The 25,819-nt window shown below is 40.3% G+C and overlaps 20 non-coding genes across 20 annotated transcripts; all 20 read right to left on the bottom strand.

Annotated features, from left to right (window-relative positions):
• Nucleotides 1-437: 437 nt before the first annotated feature.
• Nucleotides 438-510, bottom strand: trnak-uuu (transfer RNA lysine (anticodon UUU)). Its single transcript has one exon. It is a non-coding gene; the product is annotated as a tRNA-Lys (tRNA).
• A 168-nt stretch (nt 511-678) lies between these two features.
• Nucleotides 679-760, bottom strand: trnas-uga (transfer RNA serine (anticodon UGA)). Its single transcript has one exon. It is a non-coding gene; the product is annotated as a tRNA-Ser (tRNA).
• Nucleotides 761-1,119: 359 nt separating this feature from the next.
• trnas-aga (transfer RNA serine (anticodon AGA)) lies at nt 1,120-1,201 on the bottom strand. The gene has a single exon. It is a non-coding gene; the product is annotated as a tRNA-Ser (tRNA).
• A 1,867-nt stretch (nt 1,202-3,068) lies between these two features.
• On the bottom strand, nt 3,069-3,150 carry trnal-uaa (transfer RNA leucine (anticodon UAA)). The gene has a single exon. It is a non-coding gene; the product is annotated as a tRNA-Leu (tRNA).
• A 132-nt stretch (nt 3,151-3,282) lies between these two features.
• Nucleotides 3,283-3,354, bottom strand: trnah-gug (transfer RNA histidin (anticodon GUG)). The gene has a single exon. It is a non-coding gene; the product is annotated as a tRNA-His (tRNA).
• Nucleotides 3,355-3,509: 155 nt separating this feature from the next.
• trnas-aga (transfer RNA serine (anticodon AGA)) lies at nt 3,510-3,591 on the bottom strand. The gene has a single exon. It is a non-coding gene; the product is annotated as a tRNA-Ser (tRNA).
• A 1,626-nt stretch (nt 3,592-5,217) lies between these two features.
• Nucleotides 5,218-5,290, bottom strand: trnak-uuu (transfer RNA lysine (anticodon UUU)). The gene has a single exon. It is a non-coding gene; the product is annotated as a tRNA-Lys (tRNA).
• A 168-nt stretch (nt 5,291-5,458) lies between these two features.
• trnas-uga (transfer RNA serine (anticodon UGA)) lies at nt 5,459-5,540 on the bottom strand. Its single transcript has one exon. It is a non-coding gene; the product is annotated as a tRNA-Ser (tRNA).
• Nucleotides 5,541-5,671: 131 nt separating this feature from the next.
• trnah-gug (transfer RNA histidin (anticodon GUG)) lies at nt 5,672-5,743 on the bottom strand. Its single transcript has one exon. It is a non-coding gene; the product is annotated as a tRNA-His (tRNA).
• Nucleotides 5,744-5,898: 155 nt separating this feature from the next.
• On the bottom strand, nt 5,899-5,980 carry trnas-aga (transfer RNA serine (anticodon AGA)). The gene has a single exon. It is a non-coding gene; the product is annotated as a tRNA-Ser (tRNA).
• Nucleotides 5,981-7,608: 1,628 nt separating this feature from the next.
• Nucleotides 7,609-7,681, bottom strand: trnak-uuu (transfer RNA lysine (anticodon UUU)). Its single transcript has one exon. It is a non-coding gene; the product is annotated as a tRNA-Lys (tRNA).
• A 168-nt stretch (nt 7,682-7,849) lies between these two features.
• trnas-uga (transfer RNA serine (anticodon UGA)) lies at nt 7,850-7,931 on the bottom strand. The gene has a single exon. It is a non-coding gene; the product is annotated as a tRNA-Ser (tRNA).
• Nucleotides 7,932-8,063: 132 nt separating this feature from the next.
• trnah-gug (transfer RNA histidin (anticodon GUG)) lies at nt 8,064-8,135 on the bottom strand. Its single transcript has one exon. It is a non-coding gene; the product is annotated as a tRNA-His (tRNA).
• Nucleotides 8,136-9,999: 1,864 nt separating this feature from the next.
• trnak-uuu (transfer RNA lysine (anticodon UUU)) lies at nt 10,000-10,072 on the bottom strand. Its single transcript has one exon. It is a non-coding gene; the product is annotated as a tRNA-Lys (tRNA).
• Nucleotides 10,073-10,453: 381 nt separating this feature from the next.
• trnah-gug (transfer RNA histidin (anticodon GUG)) lies at nt 10,454-10,525 on the bottom strand. The gene has a single exon. It is a non-coding gene; the product is annotated as a tRNA-His (tRNA).
• A 155-nt stretch (nt 10,526-10,680) lies between these two features.
• On the bottom strand, nt 10,681-10,762 carry trnas-aga (transfer RNA serine (anticodon AGA)). The gene has a single exon. It is a non-coding gene; the product is annotated as a tRNA-Ser (tRNA).
• A 1,869-nt stretch (nt 10,763-12,631) lies between these two features.
• Nucleotides 12,632-12,713, bottom strand: trnas-uga (transfer RNA serine (anticodon UGA)). The gene has a single exon. It is a non-coding gene; the product is annotated as a tRNA-Ser (tRNA).
• Nucleotides 12,714-12,845: 132 nt separating this feature from the next.
• On the bottom strand, nt 12,846-12,917 carry trnah-gug (transfer RNA histidin (anticodon GUG)). The gene has a single exon. It is a non-coding gene; the product is annotated as a tRNA-His (tRNA).
• Nucleotides 12,918-13,072: 155 nt separating this feature from the next.
• trnas-aga (transfer RNA serine (anticodon AGA)) lies at nt 13,073-13,154 on the bottom strand. Its single transcript has one exon. It is a non-coding gene; the product is annotated as a tRNA-Ser (tRNA).
• A 1,867-nt stretch (nt 13,155-15,021) lies between these two features.
• trnas-uga (transfer RNA serine (anticodon UGA)) lies at nt 15,022-15,103 on the bottom strand. The gene has a single exon. It is a non-coding gene; the product is annotated as a tRNA-Ser (tRNA).
• Nucleotides 15,104-25,819: the final 10,716 nt, after the last annotated feature.

Here is a 25,819-nt window from a genome sequence, read left to right as displayed (position 1 = left end):
CACGTTCTTTCTTGTAACACCTCCCTCTCAGTGACAACAGCTGACTGAGCGGCTCTTTATGCAGCTCATTATGCAGGGCTTTGTCTTCTCAGGTGTAAATCATGATAGTTGACACCTACTCGCATATGACTTTTACCAACAAAAAGTGTCTTAGACAATTTAAATCAATGTATTGTTTTCTGTAAGTGAGTAAACAAGATGATTTTCACATAATTTACAAAGAAAAATTCTAGGCTACAAGCTCTGGTTCTCAAAAATCCCAGGCACCATTGTTCTTTATGTATTTTTTGGCCTTGTTCATTTAACATTGTTCGTTTGTCACTAACCACAAGGGAGATCCCCTGATCACCGGGAGCAGGAAGGAACACCGTTCCAGTACAGAGTCAGCAGAAGAGATGGACCGTAGTGATAGCAAGGTGAGGCCAAAGAAAGACCTTCGCCCGAACAGGGACTTGAACCCTGGACCGTCAGATTAAAAGTCTGATGCTCTACCGACTGAGCTATCCGGGCTCTTGTCGAGTACTGGCATCTCACCTTTTATATAACAGCAGTTTTACAACAAGCTGCCCAGAAGAGACGCAGGTGTCACGGGATGAAAGCTAGAAGCAGTTAGGACAAAGGACCACAGAAGGCACAATTACCATCACAGAAAGCTAAAGCAACACTGCAAAGCCCTCCCGTAGTCGGCAGGGTTCGAACCTGCGCGGGGAGACCCCAATGGATTTCAAGTCCATCGCCTTAACCTCTCGGCCACGACTACGTCTAGCGGTAGGCTGCCTGCCCCCTTGTCTGGTGGCTCCCTGCACAGGCCAAGCGTCAAAAACAAAATAGAGAAGAAAGATGAGGTGGTAAAAAAAATGTCAACCTTCCCGTACACTCAACGCCAGAGTGTTGCCTTGACCCGGATTCGAACCGGGGTTGCTGCGGCCACAACGCAGAGTACTAACCACTATACGATCACGGCGTGCCACTGGCTCACCCAAGTTAACCCCTGGAGCCCGAATACCAGAAGCAGCAGCGGCGTGTTGGTCCATCGAAGAGGGACAGGACATTTCGCAAATCAGTGGGAGGACCTTGAAAAATTCATGGACGCTTTTCCTCGTGGCCTTCAGCAAACAGCGTAGTCGGCAGGATTCGAACCTGCGCGGGGAGACCCCAATGGATTTCTAGTCCATCACCTTAACCACTCGGCCACGACTACAAGAACAGACCAGCTTCTGCTCAGTTTGTGTGCAACACTGCTGCCTGACCTACTTGCAAACAACCCAACTCAGTCAGCAAGCTGACTGTAACCCAATAAAGGGTTTCCTTTTTTGGATACAGAAAATAATAACAACAAAACTTTGTGCACTTATAAAATAAAGATAACAAACAAGATGTGCTGTCTGCAGCCTTTGTCTGCGCTGATCTTCATTTACAAACACGTCATTAAAATGAACCTCTAACTCTGTGAATACTCAACGAAGAGACATGAGAGAGATATCTATAGAAAGCTTGACATTTCTACTTTTAAACTAAACAAGTGCTGCCGAAAACAAATATTCTGTGATAAAGTAATCCATATGAAAACAAGGCGATGTCCTTTTTCACGTCTCCCTTCATTATATCTAAAGTGACCACGCCCCCGCGCTGAACGCTCTATTCAGATTCAAACTGAAGCGCGGCTTGAATACGCCCACACAGAAGAAAAAGCAGCCAGACTGTTGTTCAAGTGCTTTTATTTTACTGTTTGCTTCGCGATGAGAGGAATAACACATAATTCACCCCAAAAAGATGTGACGTGGTTGAGGATTTGAGAAATGGATTTCCTCAGAAAATAAAGAATGAAGCACTTTATTCAGCAGAGATCATAAACATGAGTAAGTCTCTTTATATTTATTTATATACTTTTACTAGTTTTCACATAACGTCTAAACATTTTACTAGTTAGACTTTTTCCAAACTATAATTCTTGACTAAATGTATAATTAAGTTAAATATTATGAAGTTTCAATAACAATATACAAAACTATACCACTCAAAAGCTTGATGTAAATAATATAAATGTAACAAATACATGTAACTGTAACAAATGTAACAAAAAATGGTGTTCTTTTAATTTACCACCCTAAAAAACATGAAAAATATTCTCAGCTATTTTCAACATTAATAATAATGATAACAATAAAAGTTTTTATTTTTTATTTTTTACAAATTCAGATTGTTAAAAGGATTTCTTAAGGATTGTGTGACTGGAGAAATAATGCAAAAATAAAATTAGTTTGAAAGTCAGCTTTGATTGTTCCTAATAAACTGTTTAACTGCTCCCCCATATTAAATTATGTTGTGGGATAATTAAATATATTCTAAATAAACTCCAAACTTAAAATTATATACATTTATTTTGTTCTCACGTTCTTTCTTGTAACACCTCCCTCTCAGTGACAACAGCTGACTGAGCGGCTCTTTATGCAGCTCATTATGCAGGGCTTTGTCTTCTCAGGTGTAAATCATGATAGTTGACGCCTACTCGCATATGACTTTTACCAACAAAAAGTGTCTTAGACAATTTAAATCAATGTATTGTTTTCTGTAAGTGAGTAAACAAGATGATTTTCACATAATTTACAAAGAAAAATTCTAGGCTACAAGCTCCGGTTCTCAAAAATCCCAGGCACCATTGTTCTTTATGTATTTTTTGGCCTTGTTCATTTAACATTGTTCGTTTGTCACTAACCACAAGGGAGATCCCCTGATCACCGGGAGCAGGAAGGAACACCGTTCCAGTACAGAGTCAGCAGAAGAGATGGACCGTAGTGATAGCAAGGTGAGGCCAAAGAAAGACCTTCACCCGAACAGGGACTTGAACCCTGGACCCTCAGATTAAAAGTCTGATGCTCTACCGACTGAGCTATCCGGGCTCTTGTCGAGTACTGGCATCTCACCTTTTATATAACAGCAGTTTTACAACAAGCTGCCCAGAAGAGACGCAGGTGTCACGGGATGAATGCTAGAAGCAGTTAGGACAAAGGACCACAGAAGGCACAATTACCATCACAGAAAGCTAAAGCAACACTGCAAAGCCCTCCCGTAGTCGGCAGGGTTCGAACCTGCGCGGGGAGACCCCAATGGATTTTAAGTCCATCGCCTTAACCTCTCGGCCACGACTACGTCTAGCTGTAGGCTGCCTGCCCCCTTGTCTGGTGGCTCCCTGCACAGGCCAAGCGTCAAAAACAAAATAGAGAAGAAAGATGAGGTGGTAAAAAAAATGTCAACCTTCCCGTACACTCAACGCCAGAGTGTTGCCGTGACCCGGATTCGAACCGGGGTTGCTGCGGCCACAACGCAGAGTACTAACCACTATACGATCACGGCGTGCCACTGGCTCACCCAAGTTAACCCCTGGAGCCCGAATACCAGAAGCACCAGCGGCGTGTTGGTCCATCGAAGAGGGACAGGACATTTCGCAAATCAGTGGGAGGACCTTGAAAAATTCATGGACGCTTTTCCTCGTGGCCTTCAGCAAACAGCGTAGTCGGCAGGATTCGAACCTGCGCGGGGAGACCCCAATGGATTTCTAGTCCATCGCCTTAACCACTCGGCCACGACTACAAGAACAGACCAGCTTCTGCTCAGTTTGTGTGCAACACTGCTGCCTGACCTACTTGCAAACAACCCAGCTCAGTCAGAAAGCTGACTGTAACCCAATAAAGGGTTTCCTTTTTTGGATACAGAAAATAATAACAACAAAACTTTGTGCACTTATAAAATAAAGATAACAAACAAGATGTGCTGTCTGCAGCCTTTGTCTGCGCTGATCTTCATTTACAAACACGTCATTAAAATGAACCTCTAACTCTGTGAATACTCAACGAAGAGACATGAGAGAGATATCTATAGAAAGCTTGACATTTCTACTTTTAAACTAAACAAGTGCTGCCGAAAACAAATATTCTGTGATAAAGTAATCCATATGAAAACAAGGCGATGTCCTTTTTCACGTCTCCCTTCATTATATCTAAAGTGACCACGCCCCCGCGCTGAACGCTCTATTCAGATTCAAACTGAAGCGCGGCTTGAATACGCCCACACAGAAGAAAAAGCAGCCAGACTGTTGTTCAAGTGCTTTTATTTTACTGTTTGCTTCGCGATGAGAGGAATAACACATAATTCACCCCAAAAAGATGTGACGTGGTTGAGGATTTGAGAAATGGATTTCCTCAGAAAAAAAAGAATGAAGCACTTTATTCAGCAGAGATCATAAACATGAGTAAGTCTCTTTATATTTATTTATATACTTTTACTAGTTTTCACATAACGTCTAAACATTTTACTAGTTAGACTTTTTCCAAACTATAATTCTTGACTAAATGTATAATTAAGTTAAATATTATGAAGTTTCAATAACAATATACAAAACTATACCACTCAAAAGCTTGATGTAAATAATATAAATGTAACAAATACATGTAACTGTAACAAATGTAACAAAAAATGGTGTTCTTTTAATTTACCACCCTAAAAAACATGAAAAATATTCTCAGCTATTTTCAACATTAATAATAATGATAACAATAAAAGTTTTTATTTTTTATTTTTTACAAATTCAGATTGTTAAAAGGATTTCTTAAGGATTGTGTGACTGGAGTAATAATGCAAAAATAAAATTAGTTTGAAAGTCAGCTTTGATTGTTCCTAATAAACTGTTTAACTGCTCCCCCATATTAAATTATGTTGTGGGATAATTAAATATATTCTAAATAAACTCCAAACTTAAAATTATATACATTTATTTTGTTCTCACGTTCTTTCTTGTAACACCTCCCTCTCAGTGACAACAGCTGACTGAGCGGCTCTTTATGCAGCTCATTATGCAGGGCTTTGTCTTCTCAGGTGTAAATCATGATAGTTGACGCCTACTCGCATATGACTTTTACCAACAAAAAGTGTCTTAGACAATTTAAATCAATGTATTGTTTTCTGTAAGTGAGTAAACAAGATGATTTTCACATAATTTACAAAGAAAAATTCTAGGCTACAAGCTCCGGTTCTCAAAAATCCCAGGCACCATTGTTCTTTATGTATTTTTTGGCCTTGTTCATTTAACATTGTTCGTTTGTCACTAACCACAAGGGAGATCCCCTGATCACCGGGAGCAGGAAGGAACACCGTTCCTGTACAGAGTCAGCAGAAGAGATGGACCGTAGTGATAGCAAGGTGAGGCCAAAGAAAGACCTTCGCCCGAACAGGGACTTGAACCCTGGACCCTCAGATTAAAAGTCTGATGCTCTACCGACTGAGCTATCCGGGCTCTTGTCGAGTACTGGCATCTCACCTTTTATATAACAGCAGTTTTACAACAAGCTGCCCAGAAGAGACGCAGGTGTCACGGGATGAAAGCTAGAAGCAGTTAGGACAAAGGACCACAGAAGGCACAATTACCATCACAGAAAGCTAAAGCAACACTGCAAAGCCCTCCCGTAGTCGACAGGGTTCGAACCTGCGTGGGGAGACCCCAATGGATTTCAAGTCCATCGCCTTAACCTCTCGGCCACGACTACGTCTGGCGGTAGGCTGCCTGCCCCCTTGTCTGGTGGCTCCCTGCACAGGCCAAGCGTCAAAAACAAAATAGAGAACAAAGATGAGGTGGTAAAAAAATGTCAACCTTCCCGTACACTCAACGCCAGAGTGTTGCCGTGACCCGGATTCAAACCGGGGTTGCTGCGGCCACAACGCAGAGTACTAACCACTATACGATCACGGCGTGCCACTGGCTCACCCAAGTTAACCCCTGGAGCCCGAATACCAGAAGCACCAGCGGCGTGTTGGTCCATCGAAGAGGGACAGGACATTTCGCAAATCAGTGGGAGGACCTTGAAAAATTCATGGACGCTTTTCCTCGTGGCCTTCAGCAAACAGCGTAGTCGGCAGGATTCGAACCTGCGCGGGGAGACCCCAATGGATTTCTAGTCCATCGCCTTAACCACTCAGCCACGACTACAAGAACAGACCAGCTTCTGCTCAGTTTGTGTGCAACACTGCTGCCTGACCTACTTGCAAACAACCCAGCTCAGTCAGCAAGCTGACTGTAACCCAATAAAGGGTTTCCTTTTTTGGATACAGAAAATAATAACAACAAAACTTTGTGCACTTATAAAATAAAGATAACAAACAAGATGTGCTGTCTGCAGCCTTTGTCTGCGCTGATCTTCATTTACAAACACGTCATTAAAATGAACCTCTAACTCTGTGAATACTCAACGAAGAGACATGAGAGAGATATCTATAGAAAGCTTGACATTTCTACTTTTAAACTAAACAAGTGCTGCCGAAAACAAATATTCTGTGATAAAGTAATCCATATGAAAACAAGGCGATGTCCTTTTTTCACGTCTCCCTTCATTATATCTAATGTGACCACGCCCCCGCGCTGAACGCTCTATTCAGATTCAAACTGAAGCGCGGCTTGAATACGCCCACACAGAAGAAAAAGCAGCCAGACTGTTGTTCAAGTGCTTTTATTTTACTGTTTGCTTCGCGATGAGAGGAATAACACATAATTCACCCCAAAAAGATGTGACGTGGTTGAGGATTTGAGAAATGGATTTCCTCAGAAAATAAAGAATGAAGCACTTTATTCAGCAGAGATCATAAACATGAGTAAGTCTCTTTATATTTATTTATATACTTTTACTAGTTTTCACATAACGTCTAAACATTTTACTAGTTAGACTTTTTCCAAACTATAATTCTTGACTAAATGTATAATTAAGTTAAATATTATGAAGTTTCAATAACAATATACAAAACTATACCACTCAAAAGCTTGATGTAAATAATATAAATGTAACAAATACATGTAACTGTAACAAATGTAACAAAAAATGGTGTTCTTTTAATTTACCACCCTAAAAAACATGAAAAATATTCTCAGCTATTTTCAACATTAATAATAATGATAACAATAAAAGTTTTTATTTTTTATTTTTTTACAAATTCAGATTGTTAAAAGGATTTCTTAAGGATTGTGTGACTGGAGTAATAATGCAAAAATAAAATTAGTTTGAAAGTCAGCTTTGATTGTTCCTAATAAACTGTTTAACTGCTCCCCCATATTAAATTATGTTGTGGGATAATTAAATATATTCTAAATAAACTCCAAACTTAAAATTATATACATTTATTTTGTTCTCACGTTCTTTCTTGTAACACCTCCCTCTCAGTGACAACAGCTGACTGAGCGGCTCTTTATGCAGCTCATTATGCAGGGGTTTGTCTTCTCAGGTGTAAATCATGATAGTTGACGCCTACTCGCATATGACTTTTACCAACAAAAAGTGTCTTAGACAATTTAAATCAATGTATTGTTTTCTGTAAGTGAGTAAACAAGATGATTTTCACATAATTTACAAAGAAAAATTCTAGGCTACAAGCTCCGGTTCTCAAAAATCCCAGGCACCATTGTTCTTTATGTATTTTTTGGCCTTGTTCATTTAACATTGTTCGTTTGTCACTAACCACAAGGGAGATCCCCTGATCACCGGGAGCAGGAAGGAACACCGTTCCAGTACAGAGTCAGCAGAAGAGATGGACCGTAGTGATAGCAAGGTGAGGCCAAAGAAAGACCTTCGCCCGAACAGGGACTTGAACCCTGGACCCTCAGATTAAAAGTCTGATGCTCTACCGACTGAGCTATCCGGGCTCTTGTAGAGTACTGGCATCTCACCTTTTATATAACAGCAGTTTTACAACAAGCTGCCCAGAAGAGACGCAGGTGTCACGGGATGAAAGCTAGAAGCAGTTAGGACAAAGGACCACAGAAGGCACAATTACCATCACAGAAAGCTAAAGCAACACTGCAAAGCCCTCCCGTAGTCGGCAGGGTTCGAACCTGCGCGGGGAGACCCCAATGGATTTCAAGTCCATCGCCTTAACCTCTCGGCCACGACTACGTCTAGCGGTAGGCTGCCTGCCCCCTTGTCTGGTGGCTCCCTGCACAGGCCAAGCGTCAAAAACAAAATAGAGAAGAAAGATGAGGTGGTAAAAAAAATGTCAACCTTCCCGTACACTCAACGCCAGAGTGTTGCCGTGACCCGGATTCGAACCGGGGTTGCTGCGGCCACAACGCAGAGTACTTCCCACTATACGATCACGGCGTGCCACTGGCTCACCCAAGTTAACCCCTGGAGCCCGAATACCAGAAGCACCAGCGGCGTGTTGGTCCATCGAAGAGGGACAGGACATTTCGCAAATCAGTGGGAGGACCTTGAAAAATTCATGGACGCTTTTCCTCGTGGCCTTCAGCAAACAGCGTAGTCGGCAGGATTCGAACCTGCGCGAGGAGACCCCAATGGATTTCTAGTCCATCGCCTTAACCACTCGGCCACGACTACAAGAACAGACCAGCTTCTGCTCAGTTTGTGTGCAACACTGCTGCCTGACCTACTTGCAAACAACCCAGCTCAGTCAGCAAGCTGACTGTAACCCAATAAAGGGTTTCCTTTTTTGGATACAGAAAATAATAACAACAAAACTTTGTGCACTTATAAAATAAAGATAACAAACAAGATGTGCTGTCTGCAGCCTTTGTCTGCGCTGATCTTCATTTACAAACACGTCATTAAAATGAACCTCTAACTCTGTGAATACTCAACGAAGAGACATGAGAGAGATATCTATAGAAAGCTTGACATTTCTACTTTTAAACTAAACAAGTGCTGCCGAAAACAAATATTCTGTGATAAAGTAATCCATATGAAAACAAGGCGATGTCCTTTTTTCACGTCTCCCTTCATTATATCTAATGTGACCACGCCCCCGCGCTGAACGCTCTATTCAGATTCAAACTGAAGCGCGGCTTGAATACGCCCACACAGAAGAAAAAGCAGCCAGACTGTTGTTCAAGTGCTTTTATTTTACTGTTTGCTTCGCGATGAGAGGAATAACACATAATTCACCCCAAAAAGATGTGACGTGGTTGAGGATTTGAGAAATGGATTTCCTCAGAAAATAAAGAATGAAGCACTTTATTCAGCAGAGATCATAAACATGAGTAAGTCTCTTTATATTTATTTATATACTTTTACTAGTTTTCACATAACGTCTAAACATTTTACTAGTTAGACTTTTTCCAAACTATAATTCTTGACTAAATGTATAATTAAGTTAAATATTATGAAGTTTCAATAACAATATACAAAACTATACCACTCAAAAGCTTGATGTAAATAATATAAATGTAACAAATACATGTAACTGTAACAAATGTAACAAAAAATGGTGTTCTTTTAATTTACCACCCTAAAAAACATGAAAAATATTCTCAGCTATTTTCAACATTAATAATAATGATAACAATAAAAGTTTTTATTTTTTAGTTTTTACAAATTCAGATTGTTAAAAGGATTTCTTAAGGATTGTGTGACTGGAGTAATAATGCAAAAATAAAATTAGTTTGAAAGTCAGCTTTGATTGTTCCTAATAAACTGTTTAACTGCTCCCCCATATTAAATTATGTTGTGGGATAATTAAATATATTCTAAATAAACTCCAAACTTAAAATTATATACATTTATTTTGTTCTCACGTTCTTTCTTGTAACACCTCCCTCTCAGTGACAACAGCTGACTGAGCGGCTCTTTATGCAGCTCATTATGCAGGGCTTTGTCTTCTCAGGTGTAAATCATGATAGTTGACGCCTACTCGCATATGACTTTTACCAACAAAAAGTGTCTTAGACAATTTAAATCAATGTATTGTTTTCTGTAAGTGAGTAAACAAGATGATTTTCACATAATTTACAAAGAAAAATTCTAGGCTACAAGCTCCGGTTCTCAAAAATCCCAGGCACCATTGTTCTTTATGTATTTTTTGGCCTTGTTCATTTAACATTGTTCGTTTGTCACTAACCACAAGGGAGATCCCCTGATCACCGGGAGCAGGAAGGAACACCGTTCCTGTACAGAGTCAGCAGAAGAGATGGACCGTAGTGATAGCAAGGTGAGGCCAAAGAAAGACCTTCGCCCGAACAGGGACTTGAACCCTGGACCCTCAGATTAAAAGTCTGATGCTCTACCGACTGAGCTATCCGGGCTCTTGTCGAGTACTGGCATCTCACCTTTTATATAACAGCAGTTTTACAACAAGCTGCCCAGAAGAGACGCAGGTGTCACGGGATGAAAGCTAGAAGCAGTTAGGACAAAGGACCACAGAAGGCACAATTACCATCACAGAAAGCTAAAGCAACACTGCAAAGCCCTCCCGTAGTCGACAGGGTTCAAACCTGCGTGGGGAGACCCCAATGGATTTCAAGTCCATCGCCTTAACCTCTCGGCCACGACTACGTCTAGCGGTAGGCTGCCTGCCCCCTTGTCTGGTGGCTCCCTGCACAGGCCAAGCGTCAAAAACAAAATAGAGAACAAAGATGAGGTGGTAAAAAAATGTCAACCTTCCCGTACACTCAACGCCAGAGTGTTGCCGTGACCCGGATTCGAACCGGGGTTGCTGCGGCCACAACGCAGAGTACTAACCACTATACGATCACGGCGTGCCACTGGCTCACCCAAGTTAACCCCTGGAGCCCGAATACCAGAAGCACCAGCGGCGTGTTGGTCCATCGAAGAGGGACAGGACATTTCGCAAATCAGTGGGAGGACCTTGAAAAATTCATGGACGCTTTTCCTCGTGGCCTTCAGCAAACAGCGTAGTCGGCAGGATTCGAACCTGCGCGGGGAGACCCCAATGGATTTCTAGTCCATCGCCTTAACCACTCGGCCACGACTACAAGAACAGACCAGCTTCTGCTCAGTTTGTGTGCAACACTGCTGCCTGACCTACTTGCAAACAACCCAGCTCAGTCAGCAAGCTGACTGTAACCCAATAAAGGGTTTCCTTTTTTGGATACAGAAAATAATAACAACAAAACTTTGTGCACTTATAAAATAAAGATAACAAACAAGATGTGCTGTCTGCAGCCTTTGTCTGCGCTGATCTTCATTTACAAACACGTCATTAAAATGAACCTCTAACTCTGTGAATACTCAACGAAGAGACATGAGAGAGATATCTATAGAAAGCTTGACATTTCTACTTTTAAACTAAACAAGTGCTGCCGAAAACAAATATTCTGTGATAAAGTAATCCATATGAAAACAAGGCGATGTCCTTTTTTCACGTCTCCCTTCATTATATCTAATGTGACCACGCCCCCGCGCTGAACGCTCTATTCAGATTCAAACTGAAGCGCGGCTTGAATACGCCCACACAGAAGAAAAAGCAGCCAGACTGTTGTTCAAGTGCTTTTATTTTACTGTTTGCTTCGCGATGAGAGGAATAACACATAATTCACCCCAAAAAGATGTGACGTGGTTGAGGATTTGAGAAATGGATTTCCTCAGAAAATAAAGAATGAAGCACTTTATTCAGCAGAGATCATAAACATGAGTAAGTCTCTTTATATTTATTTATATACTTTTACTAGTTTTCACATAACGTCTAAACATTTTACTAGTTAGACTTTTTCCAAACTATAATTCTTGACTAAATGTATAATTAAGTTAAATATTATGAAGTTTCAATAACAATATACAAAACTATACCACTCAAAAGCTTGATGTAAATAATATAAATGTAACAAATACATGTAACTGTAACAAATGTAACAAAAAATGGTGTTCTTTTAATTTACCACCCTAAAAAACATGAAAAATATTCTCAGCTATTTTCAACATTAATAATAATGATAACAATAAAAGTTTTTATTTTTTATTTTTTTACAAATTCAGATTGTTAAAAGGATTTCTTAAGGATTGTGTGACTGGAGTAATAATGCAAAAATAAAATTAGTTTGAAAGTCAGCTTTGATTGTTCCTAATAAACTGTTTAACTGCTCCCCCATATTAAATTATGTTGTGGGATAATTAAATATATTCTAAATAAACTCCAAACTTAAAATTATATACATTTATTTTGTTCTCACGTTCTTTCTTGTAACACCTCCCTCTCAGTGACAACAGCTGACTGAGCGGCTCTTTATGCAGCTCATTATGCAGGGCTTTGTCTTCTCAGGTGTAAATCATGATAGTTGACGCCTACTCGCATATGACTTTTACCAACAAAAAGTGTCTTAGACAATTTAAATCAATGTATTGTTTTCTGTAAGTGAGTAAACAAGATGATTTTCACATAATTTACAAAGAAAAATTCTAGGCTACAAGCTCCGGTTCTCAAAAATCCCAGGCACCATTGTTCTTTATGTATTTTTTGGCCTTGTTCATTTAACATTGTTCGTTTGTCACTAACCACAAGGGAGATCCCCTGATCACCGGGAGCAGGAAGGAACACCGTTCCAGTACAGAGTCAGCAGAAGAGATGGACCGTAGTGATAGCAAGGTGAGGCCAAAGAAAGACCTTCACCCGAACAGGGACTTGAACCCTGGACCCTCAGATTAAAAGTCTGATGCTCTACCGACTGAGCTATCCGGGCTCTTGTCGAGTACTGGCATCTCACCTTTTATATAACAGCAGTTTTACAACAAGCTGCCCAGAAGAGACGCAGGTGTCACGGGATGAAAGCTAGAAGCAGTTAGGACAAAGGACCACAGAAGGCACAATTACCATCACAGAAAGCTAAAGCAACACTGCAAAGCCCTCCCGTAGTCGGCAGGGTTCGAACCTGCGCGGGGAGACCCCAATGGATTTCAAGTCCATCGCCTTAACCTCTCGGCCACGACTACGTCTAGCTGTAGGCTGCCTGCCCCCTTGTCTGGTGGCTCCCTGCACAGGCCAAGCGTCAAAAACAAAATAGAGAAGAAAGATGAGGTGGTAAAAAAAATGTCAACCTTCCCGTACACTCAACGCCAGAGTGTTGCCGTGACCCGGATTCGAACCGGGGTTGCTGCGGCCACAACGCAGAGTACTAACCACTATACGATCACGGCGTGCCACTGGCTCACCCAAGTTAACCCCTGGAGCCCGAATACCAGAAGCAGCAGCGGCGTGTTGGTCCATCGAAGAGGGACAGGACATTTCGCAAATCAGTGGGAGGACCTTGAAAAATTCATGGACGCTTTTCCTCGTGGCCTTCAGCAAACAGCGTAGTCGGCAGGATTCGAACCTGCGCGGGGAAACCCCAATGGATTTCTAGTCCATCGCCTTAACCACTCGGCCACGACTACAAGAACAGACCAGCTTCTGCTCAGTTTGTGTGCAACACTGCTGCCTGACCTACTTGCAAACAACCCAACTCAGTCAGCAAGCTGACTGTAACCCAATAAAGGGTTTCCTTTTTTGGATACAGAAAATAATAACAACAAAACTTTGTGCACTTATAAAATAAAGATAACAAACAAGATGTGCTGTCTGCAGCCTTTGTCTGCGCTGATCTTCATTTACAAACACGTCATTAAAATGAACCTCTAACTCTGTGAATACTCAACGAAGAGACATGAGAGAGATATCTATAGAAAGCTTGACATTTCTACTTTTAAACTAAACAAGTGCTGCCGAAAACAAATATTCTGTGATAAAGTAATCCATATGAAAACAAGGCGATGTCCTTTTTCACGTCTCCCTTCATTATATCTAAAGTGACCACGCCCCCGCGCTGAACGCTCTATTCAGATTCAAACTGAAGCGCGGCTTGAATACGCCCACACAGAAGAAAAAGCAGCCAGACTGTTGTTCAAGTGCTTTTATTTTACTGTTTGCTTCGCGATGAGAGGAATAACACATAATTCACCCCAAAAAGATGTGACGTGGTTGAGGATTTGAGAAATGGATTTCCTCAGAAAAAAAAGAATGAAGCACTTTATTCAGCAGAGATCATAAACATGAGTAAGTCTCTTTATATTTATTTATATACTTGTACTAGTTTTCACATAACGTCTAAACATTTTACTAGTTAGACTTTTTCCAAACTATAATTCTTGACTAAATGTATAATTAAGTTAAATATTATGAAGTTTCAATAACAATATACAAAACTATACCACTCAAAAGCTTGATGTAAATAATATACATGTAACAAATACATGTAACTGTAACAAATGTAACAAAAAATGGTGTTCTTTTAATTTACCACCCTAAAAAACATGAAAAATATTCTCAGCTATTTTCAACATTAATAATAATGATAACAATAAAAGTTTTTATTTTTTATTTTTTACAAATTCAGATTGTTAAAAGGATTTCTTAAGGATTGTGTGACTGGAGTAATAATGCAAAAATAAAATTAGTTTGAAAGTCAGCTTTGATTGTTCCTAATAAACTGTTTAACTGCTCCCCCATATTAAATTATGTTGTGGGATAATTAAATATATTCTAAATAAACTCCAAACTTAAAATTATATACATTTATTTTGTTCTCACGTTCTTTCTTGTAACACCTCCCTCTCAGTGACAACAGCTGACTGAGCGGCTCTTTATGCAGCTCATTATGCAGGGCTTTGTCTTCTCAAGTGTAAATCATGATAGTTGACGCCTACTCGCATATGACTTTTACCAACAAAAAGTGTCTTAGAAAATTTAAATCAATGTATTGTTTTCTGTAAGTGAGTAAACAAGATGATTTTCACATAATTTACAAAGAAAAATTCTAGGCTACAAGCTCCGGTTCTTAAAAATCCCAGGCACCATTGTTCTTTATGTGTTTTTTTGCCTTATTCATTTAACATTGTTCGTTTGTCACTAACCACAAGGGAGATCCCCTGATCACCAGGAGCAGGAAGGAACATCGTTCCAGTACAGAGTCAGCAGAAGAGATGGACCGTAGTGATAGCAAGGTGAGGCCAAAGAAAGACCTTCACCCAAACAGGGACTTGAACCCTGGACCCTCAGATTAAAAGTCTGATGCTCTACCGACTGAGCTATCCAGGCTCCTGTGTAGCACTGGCATCTCACCTTTTATATAACAGCAGTTTTACAACAAGCTGCCCAGAAGAGACGCATGTGTCACGGGATGAAAGCTAGAAGCAGTTAGGACAAAGGACCATAGAAGGCACAATTACCATCACAGAAAGCTAAAGCAACACTGCAAAGCCCTCCCGTAGTCGGCAGGGCTCGAACCTGCGCGGAGAGACCCCAATGGATTTCAAGTCCATCGCCTTAACCTCTCGGCCACGACTACGTCTAGCGGTAGGCTGCCTGCCCCCTTGTCTGGTGGCTCCCTGCACAGGCCAAGCGTCAAAAACAAAATAGAGAAGAAAGATGAGGTGGTAAGAAAATGTCAACTTTCTCGCACACTCAACGCCAGAGTGTTGCCGTGACCCGGATTAGAACCGGAGCTGCTGCGGCCACAACGCAGAGTACTAACCACTATACGATCACGGCGTGCCACTGGCTCACCCAAGTTAACCCATGGAGACCCCAATGGATTTCTAGTCCATCGCCTTAACCACTCGGCCACGACTACAAGAACAGACCAACTTCTGCTCAGTTTGTGTGCAACACTGCTGCCTGACCTACTTGCAAACAACCCAGGGTTTCCTTTTTTGGATACAGACATAATAACAACAAAACTTTGTGCACTTATAAAATAAAGATAACAAACAAGATGTGCTGTCTGCAGCCTTTGTCTGCGCTGATCTTCATTTACAAACACGTCATTACAATGAACCTCTAACTCTGTGAATACTCAACGAAGAGACATGAGAGATATATCTATAGAAAGCTTGACATTTCTACTTTTAAACTAAACAAGTGCTGCCGAAAACAAATATTCTGTGATAAAGTAATCCATATGAAAACAAGGCGATGTCCTTTTTTCACGTCTCCCTTCATTATATCTAATGTGACCACGCCCCCGCGCTGACTGAGCTGGGTTGTTTGCAAGTAGGTCAGGCAGCAGTGTTGCACACAAACTGAGCAGAAGTAAACAAGTCTATTCCTGTAGTTGTGGCCGAGTGGTTAAGGCGATGGACTAGAAATTCATTGGGGTCTCCCTGCGCAGGTTCGTATCCTGCCGACTATACTGTTTGCTGAAGGCCATGAGGAAAAGTGTCCATGAATATTTTAAGGTCCTCCAACTGATTTGCAAAATGTCCAGTTCCTCTTCGATGGACCAACACGCCTCTGGTGCTTCTTGTATTCGGGCTCCAGGGGTTAACTTGGGTGAGCCAGTGGCATGCAGTGATTGTATAGTGGTTAGTACTTTTTGTTGTGGCCGCAGCAACCCCGGTTCGAATCCGGGTCACGGCAACACTCTGGCGTTGAGTGTACGGGAAGGTCATATTTTTTTTACCACCTCATCTTTCTTCTTAATTTTGTTTTTGACGCTTGGCCTGTGCAGGGCGCCACCAGACAAGGGGGCAGGCAATCTACCACTAAACGTAGTCGTGGCTGAGAGGTTAAGACAATGGACTTGAAATCCATTGGGGTCTCCCCGTGCATGTTTGAACCCTGCCAACTACGGGAGGGCTTTGCTGTATTGCCTTAGCTTTCTGTGATGGTAATTGTGCCTTATGTGGTCTTTCGCTCTCTGTGCCATAATTGCTTCTAGATTTCATCTAAAACTGCTGTTATATAAAAGGTGAGATGCCAGTGCTCCACAAGAGCCCGGATAGCTCAGTCGGTAGAGCATCAGACTTTTAATCTGAGGGTCCAGGGTTCAAGTCCCTGTTAGGTCAGGCAGCAGTGTTACACACAACAGGGCAGAAGGTGGTCTGCTTAATTCAAGTCCCTGTTTGGCTGAAGGTCAGTGTTCTTTTTGGAGGCCTCAGCTTGCTATCACTACGGTCCATCTCTTCTGCTGACTCTGTACTGGAGCGGTGTTCCTTCCTTCTCCAGGGATCTCCCTTGTTCGGCACACCTGATTCTGATGGTCAGCTTGTTAGGAAGGCACGCTCACAGAGTGAGTAGAATAAGACAGACCTCCCAATTGTGCAGTGCTGTCGCTCCCCAGGCCCAGCACTGAAAAACCCCATGACATAGGATGAGACATGGCAGCCTGATTTCTCCTCAGTGGGACTGCTGTTTTACCCACTTCCAGGGCTAGCTTACAATCTCCTCTTGCTAGGTTGCAAGTAGGTCAGGCAGCAGTGTTACACACAACAGGGCAGAAGGTGGTCTGCTTAATTCAAGTCCCTGTTTGGACGAATGTCAGTCTTCTTCTTCTTTTTGGAGGCCTCAGCTTGCTATCACTACGGTCCATCTCTTCTGCTGACTCTGTACTAGAGCTATGTTCCTTCCTGCTCCCGGGGATCAGTGCATCTCCCTTGTTCGGCACACCTGATTCTGATGGTCAGCCCTTTAGGAAAGAGCGCTCACGGAGTGAGTAGAATAAGACAGACCTCCCAATTGTGCAGTGCTGTTGGTCCCCAGGGCCAGTACTGAAAAAACCCATTACATTGGATGAGACATTGCAGCCTGATTTCTCCTCAGTGGGACTGCTATTTTACCCACTTCCAGGGCTAGCTTACAATCTCTATATAACCCATCCCAATGTGCCAAAGGATGGTAGGACCCTTCTCAAGACAAAAACGCATTATGCTACTCATGAGAAGGCTGGGGGGGAGCTGCCATCACTTTGGCATCCTTTCCTTTTTGAAGGCCACTATTAGCAAATATGCCAAAACACTGGCAGAGGGCATGACATTGGGGCTGCAGATTAATATAGATGGTCTACCTTTCTTTAAAAGTTCCTCTGTACAGCTGTGGCCCATCTTTGGCTTACTGGTTACCGTTCCCATGAAGGAACCTGTTGTTATTGGAGCCTACTGTGGATCGAAAAAACCTAGTTTGGCCAGAGAGTTCCTATCTGATTTTGTCAATGAACTACAGGAGCTAGAGGCTGGGTTTTGCTTTGGAGATAAGAACCTTAAAATTAAGCTTCACACTAATCTGTGATGCCCCTGCACAGGCCTTTGTGAAAAAAACAATGGCCCATAATGCTAACCATGGGTGTGATAAGTGCCTACACCCAGGGTAATACCAGAACTGGTGTATGACTTTCCTTGGATCAGAGCACCCCCAGAGAACTGACATTTCATTTTACCTGATGGTCCGTTAACAGTAAGACTGCCGGCATTAATACTAGACAGGATGTCAGGCAAACTCCAATCAATGAGGCCCTACGTGCCAATTGAGTTTGCCAGGAGACCACGATCGCTTAGGGAGTTGGACCGTTGGAAGGCAACTGAATTCCGACAGTTCTTACTGTACACTGGCTCAATGGTGTTTGCAGGATTGCTGGACCGGAACATTTACCACAATTTCATGCTCCTGTCAACTGCTATATCTATTTTGGTAATCCCTGAACATCTCAACCTTGCTGTTTATGCTGGACAATTGCTAAAGTCTTTTGTAAACCATTTTGGTGAGCTGTATGGGACAGACCAGATTGTGTACAATGTCCACTGTCTGGTTCACCTGGCAGACGAAGTGAAGAGGCATGGCTGTCTGGACTCTTTTTCAGCATTCCCATATGAAAACCACCTCGAGAATAAAAAAAAAAAAAAAAAAAAAACTCATTAGAAAACCAGAGTTCCCTCAACTCATTCGCCTTTCGGATGTTACAGCTACCAAATTGGATGCTGATGCAGAAATTACACTGAAAAGTGAGCATTTTGTGGGCCCAATTGTTGATGGCATGGGAATTAATGCGCAATATGAGGAAATGCGAGGTGAAAGGTGGACAATCAATTCTGGTGGGGGATAAAGTCTGCCTTATCAAAAAATGGTGTGTACACTATTTACACTGAATTTTCCAGGCAGTCTCCATTCTATACCTACCCCTTCAACTCTGACAGAATGAATATATTTGTTGTAAATTATGCATCTGATGAGCTGAAGCCAGTTGAGGTGTCAGCGCTGCGACAGAAATGTGCAGCCTTGTCATACAGGGATGGTTTTGTGGCCATACCCCTCCTCCACTAAATGGAAAAAACAAAGAAAAAAAATCTAATCAATCAATCAGTTTAAACAATCAGTTCAAGTTAAAAAAATATAGCTGACTACTGACTTCTGACTATGACTTCCATTACTCTGGAAGAAAATTTGCTGAAGTATTCCACAAAGTTGGTATTTTTCCATACACTACACCCATAATTTCACGTTTTCAAAATATAAGATGAAATATTATCTCTCAATATGTCAGGGCAAATTATATTTTAATATGAATTTAACATGCAATTTGATTCATGTCCCACCTTTATCAATACCTGACTGTACATAGTCCGCTAAATTATTAGCATTATGCAATGATTTTTTTTTTTGTTTGTTTTTTTGATTATGAAAAAACACCACAACACATTCTGTGCCAAAACATTTTAATAGTACCCTACTTTAAGGTTGTGCTGAATTTCTACCTAACTATTACATTTTCTTTCCTTTTACTTCTTCCCACCCTGGGGCAACATCAAGTTAACTTTCAGCCCATGTTACTTGCTTATTTCAGGAAGCCAGTGTAAGTGTGTTCTGTCTTGTTTTTATGCTATGTTTCTACAGTAATAGGAAGGCTATTTCCCATAGCATTCAAAAAAAGACCAGAGATGCTTGTACTATGTATATTTGGCAATTTTCTGGATTGCAATTACCATAATGGTTACTTAACAGCCATCGTTTTGGGGACTCTGATGAGAGTGAAGAAGAGCCAGAAAATTGTGACTTTGCATCTCTGAGGACTTGCCTGGTGCATTTGAAGCCTCATCCCCAAGCCAATTGCACTGGAAGAGTAAGGAATAATCTCTTAACATCGCAATAACAAATAATAATATTAATATTAAAGCTATGGTTAACATTATTAGTTCTAAAGATATTCCCCTCTCCTTGTATCCATTCCTTCAGCTCCATGATTTTGCAGAGCAACTACTCCTCAACCTGGAGAAAACTGTCTAGGTAAAATCTGTTCTCCAAAATAATATTGACTACAGTGGCCCCATCTATATTAACACAGCAATGGTCACTCTGTTTCAAATCAATAGACTGCATCTGCATTACCATCTCAGATTTTCAATCATGAAGTAGGTAGTTTATACCAAATTCATGTTCAGCATGACAAGAGATTGTTTTATTTGCCTTTGTTTGGCCCTGTAGCTAGCACGCCTCGCAACCTACCATGGTTAACAGATCACAACCATTTAATAACAATTTCTCTCCCTTAGCACCAGACTATGGGGCAGGACAGCAACACCCTTCACCACCTCAACTCCCAACACCCGCATTTTACATGCGGAGAGTTACTCAAGGTAGGGACTGATTTCTGAAATAATAGTTAATAGAAAGGCCCTGTGTATATTATCAGTCATGTTTAACAGATTACTACCATTTAATAAAAAAAATTGTCACCCTCTCACACACCGCCCACCTCACTATGGCCCAGGAATGGCAGTCCCTCCACAACTCCCTCCACCCCTTGCACCAGCCCTCAACATGCGGACATCAGAGGAAGCCTGTTCAAGCCTGACCTACAGACCAACATGGTGAGGGGGAAGAATGGCCGATACCATTGCCTGCTCTGGTGAGCAATAACTGACAAATACTGGAGGGTCATTCTGTGCCAAAGATTTTGGAATAAATTCCCACAACCATCACATTTTCTTCAAACTTTGACAATAACTTTTGTCATTAACTAATGTCAGTATTATGAGTAATGAGGATAAACACTGAAACACGTGATACATTTTATACACCAATTTTAGCTTTATTTCATATTTTTCAACAGCGGCTGAAGTCCACATCCTTAGCCTGCTGGAAACCATTAAACAGCAACAAGACCAGCTTGTGGCAAAGGTGAACTACCTCAGCAGCAGGCTGAACAGCACCCAGAAGGAACCGTCAAATGGCTCAGCTCGACAGAGAGTGGTGAGTTTTCTTACTGGATGATACCATTAGGTTAATTGATTTTCCATCATTATTATTGTAAAGGTGGCACAGGTCCATGAGGGTGTGGTCCAAGTACATGTTTGGTATAAATGACGGTTCCTTTAGAAACATTTCAAATTCCTCCACAGCCTCCAATTGTTCCAGGGGAAACTGGATATTTTTCAGGCATCTCAACCCCGGGGTGCTGTTTAGCCTGCTGCTGAGATAGTTCACCTTTTGAACTACTCCAGGCTGATCCGCTGCGGAGTCCTTTTGCTGTGTGGGAATTGAAATACATGGGACAATCATGCCAAAGAGATGCTGTGTCGTTTTCTGTACCTCCAATAAACTAACAAATTATGAATTGAAGTTCTACATCCTTCCTAATAAACATACAGAAACGGAAAGGAGGACAAAATGGCTACAAGCAATAAGTTGTGAGGATGATCAAGGGAAGTTGTGGAATCCCAAGACTATGTGTGTGTGTGCAGTCGGCATTTCATTACAGGCAGGCTACTTTAACATTGTGTTCATTATTAATGTTTTAAAAACTGTGTAAGGTTGTTTCAGAAAGTGGCATGCATATATAATTAGCATTCTACCTTAAGCAAAACTATGTAACGTTAGCCTAGTGTCAAACCTAAACTCGCATGAAAACGCATTTGCCAAGAGGTGTACTCTACATGATACGCCGTATACCCACTAGAAAAGGCCAATGACTTCCATTTAACCACTTAATAAAGCTTGGGGATACGTAACAACTTTGTTTTGTGTCAGAACTTTCACTCATAAATTCACCTGTCTGTGTTTGGCGAAAGCGACATGGATCGAATCTCGGAATAGTCAAAAATGGAACTTGCTGAAAATCACGGAATTTGGCTATTTTTGAATTAATAAATCTAAAGTATGGCTGTTCAATGAATTCAGAGATGTATAGTAATGAAGTAGAACTACTTCACTACTGTACTTAAGTACTAAAAGGTGGTATCTGTACTGTATTTTTTTCTCCTACTTCCACTTTTACTTCAGTACATATTTTCGCTGAGTTTAATACTTTTACTCCAATATTTTTTTAATGTGCTGCATCGTTACTCGTTAAAATTATAAAAATGTTACGAATCATTCCATTACAAACCACTGCCAGAACTGTAGATGTCAGGTTTGATGAAGCTGGCACATCATTGAGCGAATCAAGCGATTAAGAAGACTGCGCATGCTGACTGAACTGCCGTGAAGAGAGAAATTAACACAGAGCCGAGCCAGATAATGACTCGTTCACGAGTCAAGAACCGGTTGCATCGGTTCTCGGATGACCAGTAACGTTAGTTCTTTCTGACAGTTCGATTCAATAAACCAGTTGAAGAAAACAGCTCACCGATTATTTTTCGCTCGATGCAATGGCGTCATTGGCGTTGACTGCAAGCCTTCGGTTTACCTGCTACGCTCATAACATTAGCACAGAATCAGTTCAGAATCAATCACCAAAAGAATCAGTTCAGTTCAGACGCTCTGTGTGTCGGTTTGCTTCATGCTAAATCACACATGCGCAGTATCATCAGCTCCTCGGTTCACGAATCGGATGCGTCAGAAACGGTTCTTGACTCGTGAACGAGTCATTATCTGGCTCGGCTCGGTGTTCATCTTCAGTTCTCTCTTCACAGCAGTTCAGTCAGTGTACTGTTTGAGTAAATGAATTATTCCGGGATATTGGTTTGTTTTAACTCAGAGGGAGTGTCCGACACATTAAACAAGTTAACAGCTTAATTCATTTGTGGATTAATGCGTATTGGAGATGCGAACCGTTTAAAACGATTCAGTTCGATTTGGTTAACTGTTTCAAAAAGATCCAGTTACATCGAATGATTCTTTCGCGAACCGGATATCACAAACTGCTTTGTTTTTAACTGTCTTACAACAGACACGGAAGAGAAGACAATGCTGAATAAAGTCGTAGTTTTTGCTATTTTTGGACCAAAATGTATTTTCGATGCTTCAAACAATTCTAACTGACCCTCTGATGTCTTACTGGTTTGAAACAACATGAGGGTAAGTTATTAATGACATAATTTTGCAAATTGGGCGAACTAACCCTATTAACCGTTTTTTGTTTACAAGAAGTTACAGTCAAAGGAATTGTGATTTGTCCTTTAAGTTAATCATTTGAAATAGTAAAAACAATATGTTCAAACTTTTGACTACTTTCTTTAAAAGCTACATAACACAATACTAATTTTACTTTCAGTACTTAAGTAGTAAATTTTAAAAGAGACTACTTGCAATACTTAAGTACAAAAAATGTTGAATACTTTAGTACTTCTACTTAAGTGTGGTGCTAAAGGACATACCATACTATAAGCACAAATCATATCAAACTATTTTACTGCAGCATTTTTGAGATATGGGTCCAAATGGTGATTTAGAGGGCTATATAGACCCCATTTCTAATAAGTAGAAAAAAACAATGGTCAGTTCTTATAAAGGACATGCCATACTATATGCACACCTCATAGCAAACCATTTTACTGCAGCATTTTCGAGATATGGGACATTATTACACTTTAAAGGGCTATAAAGATCCCATTTCTAATAAGTAGAAAAAAACAATAGTCAGTTCTTATCAGGGACGTCCCATACTATATGCACAAATCATATGAAACCATTTTACTGCAGCATTTTTGAGATATGGGTCCAAATGGTGATTTAGAGGGCTATAAAGACATAATTTCTAATAAGCAGAAAAAAACAATGGTCAGTTCTTATAAAGGACATGCCATACTATATGCACACCCCATATCAAACCATTTTACTGCAGCATTTTTTAGATATGGGACAATACAATGATTTAGAGGGCTATAAAGACAACATTTCTAATAAGCAGAAAAAAACAATAGTCAGTTCTTATCAGGGACGTCCCATACTATATGCACCCTTCATATCAAACCATTTTACTGCAGCATTTTTGAGATATGGGTCCAAATGGTGATTTGGACGGCTATAAAGACATAATTTCTAATAAGTAGAAAAAAACAATGGTCAGTTCTTATAAAGGACATGCCATACTATATGCACACCCCATATCAAAACCATTTTACTGCAGCATTTTTTAGATATGGGACAATAAAATGATTTAGAGGGCTATAAAGACAACATTTCTAATAAGTAGAAAAAAACAATAGTCAGTTCTTATCAGGGACGTCCCATACTATATGCACCCTTCATATGAAACCATTTTACTGCAGCATTTTTAAGATACGGGACCTTATTACACTTTAAAGGGCTGCAAAGATCCCATTTCTAATAAGTAGAAAAAAATAATGGTCATTTCTCATCAGTGACATCCCATACTATATGCACACCTCATATCAAACCATTTTACTGCAGCATTTTCGAGAAATGGGAAATTATTACACTTTAACATGCTGTAAAGATCCCATTTCTAATAAGTACAAAAAATCAATGGTCAGATCTTATAAAGGACATACCATACTATATGCACAAATCATATAAAACCATTTTACTGCAGCATTTTTGAGATATGGCGATTTAGAAGACTATAAAGACCCCATTTCTAATAATAAAAAAAAAACTGTGTTCAGTTCTTATCAGGGACATCCCATACTATATGCACACTTCATATCAAAACCATTTTACTGCAGCATTTTTTAGATATGGGACAATAAAATGATTTAGAGGGCTATAAAGACAACATTTCCAATAAGTAGAAAAAAACAATAGTCAGTTCTTATCAGGGACGTCCCATACTATAAGCACCCTTCATTTGAAACCATTTTACTGCAGCATTTTTAAGATACGGGACCTTATTACACTTTAAAGGGCTGCAAAGATCCCATTTCTAATAAGTAGAAAAAAATAATGGTCATTTCTCATCAGTGATGTCCCATACTATATGCACACCTCATATCAAACCATTTTACTGCAGCATTTTCGAGAAATGGGAAATTATTACACTTTAACATGCTGTAAAGATCCCATTTCTAATAAGTACAAAAAATCAATGGTCAGATCTTATAAAGGACATACCATACTATATGCACAAATCATATAAAACCATTTTACTGCAGCATTTTTGAGAAATGGGTCCATATGGCGATTTAGAAGACTATAAAGACCCCATTTCTAATAAGAAGAAAAAAACTGTGTTCAGTTCTTATCAGGGACATCCCATACTATATGCACACTTCATATGAAACCATTTTACTGCAGCATTTTTTAGATATGGGACAATACAATGATTTAGAGGGCTATAAAGACAACATTTCTAATAAGTAGAAAAAAACAATAGTCAGTTCTTATCAGGGACGTCCCATACTATATGCACGCTTCATATGAAACCATTTTACTGCAGCATTTTTAAGATACGGGACCTTATTACACTTTAAAGGAATGCAAAGATCCCATTTCTAATAAGTAGAAAAAACTAAAGTCAGTTCTTATCAGGGACATCCCATACTAAATGCACACTTCATATGAAACCATTTTACTGCATCATTTTCGAGAAATGGGAAATTATTACACTTTAACGGGCTGTAATGATCCCATTTCTAATAAGTAGAAAAAAACAATAGTCTGTTCTTATCAGGGACATCACATACTATATGTACACTTCATATGAAACCATTTTACTGCAGCATTTTTTAGATATGGGACAAGATAATGATTTAGAGGGCTAAAAAGACGCCATTTGTAATAAGTAGAAAAAAACAATGGTCAGTTCCTGTAAGGGACGTCCCATACGATATGCACACCTCATATCCAACCATTTTACTGCAGCATTTTCAAGATATGGGACATTATTACACTTTAAAGGGCTATAAAGATCCCATTTCTAATAAGTTGAATAAAACAATAGTCAGTTCTTATCAGGGACGTCCCATACTATATGCACACCTCATATCAAACCATTTTACTGCAGCATTTTTGAGATATGGGACATTATTACACTTTAACGGGCTTTAAAGATCCCATTTCTAATAAGTAGAAAAAAACAATGGTCAGTTCTCATAAGGGACATCCCATACTATAT

Source organism: Carassius gibelio, chromosome A20 (genome assembly GCF_023724105.1).
Source record: "Carassius gibelio isolate Cgi1373 ecotype wild population from Czech Republic chromosome A20, carGib1.2-hapl.c, whole genome shotgun sequence".
NCBI classification, from domain to species: domain Eukaryota; kingdom Metazoa; phylum Chordata; class Actinopteri; order Cypriniformes; family Cyprinidae; genus Carassius; species Carassius gibelio.
Note: the sequence above shows the minus strand (reverse complement) of the source record. Positions and strands in the feature narration are given on the sequence as shown.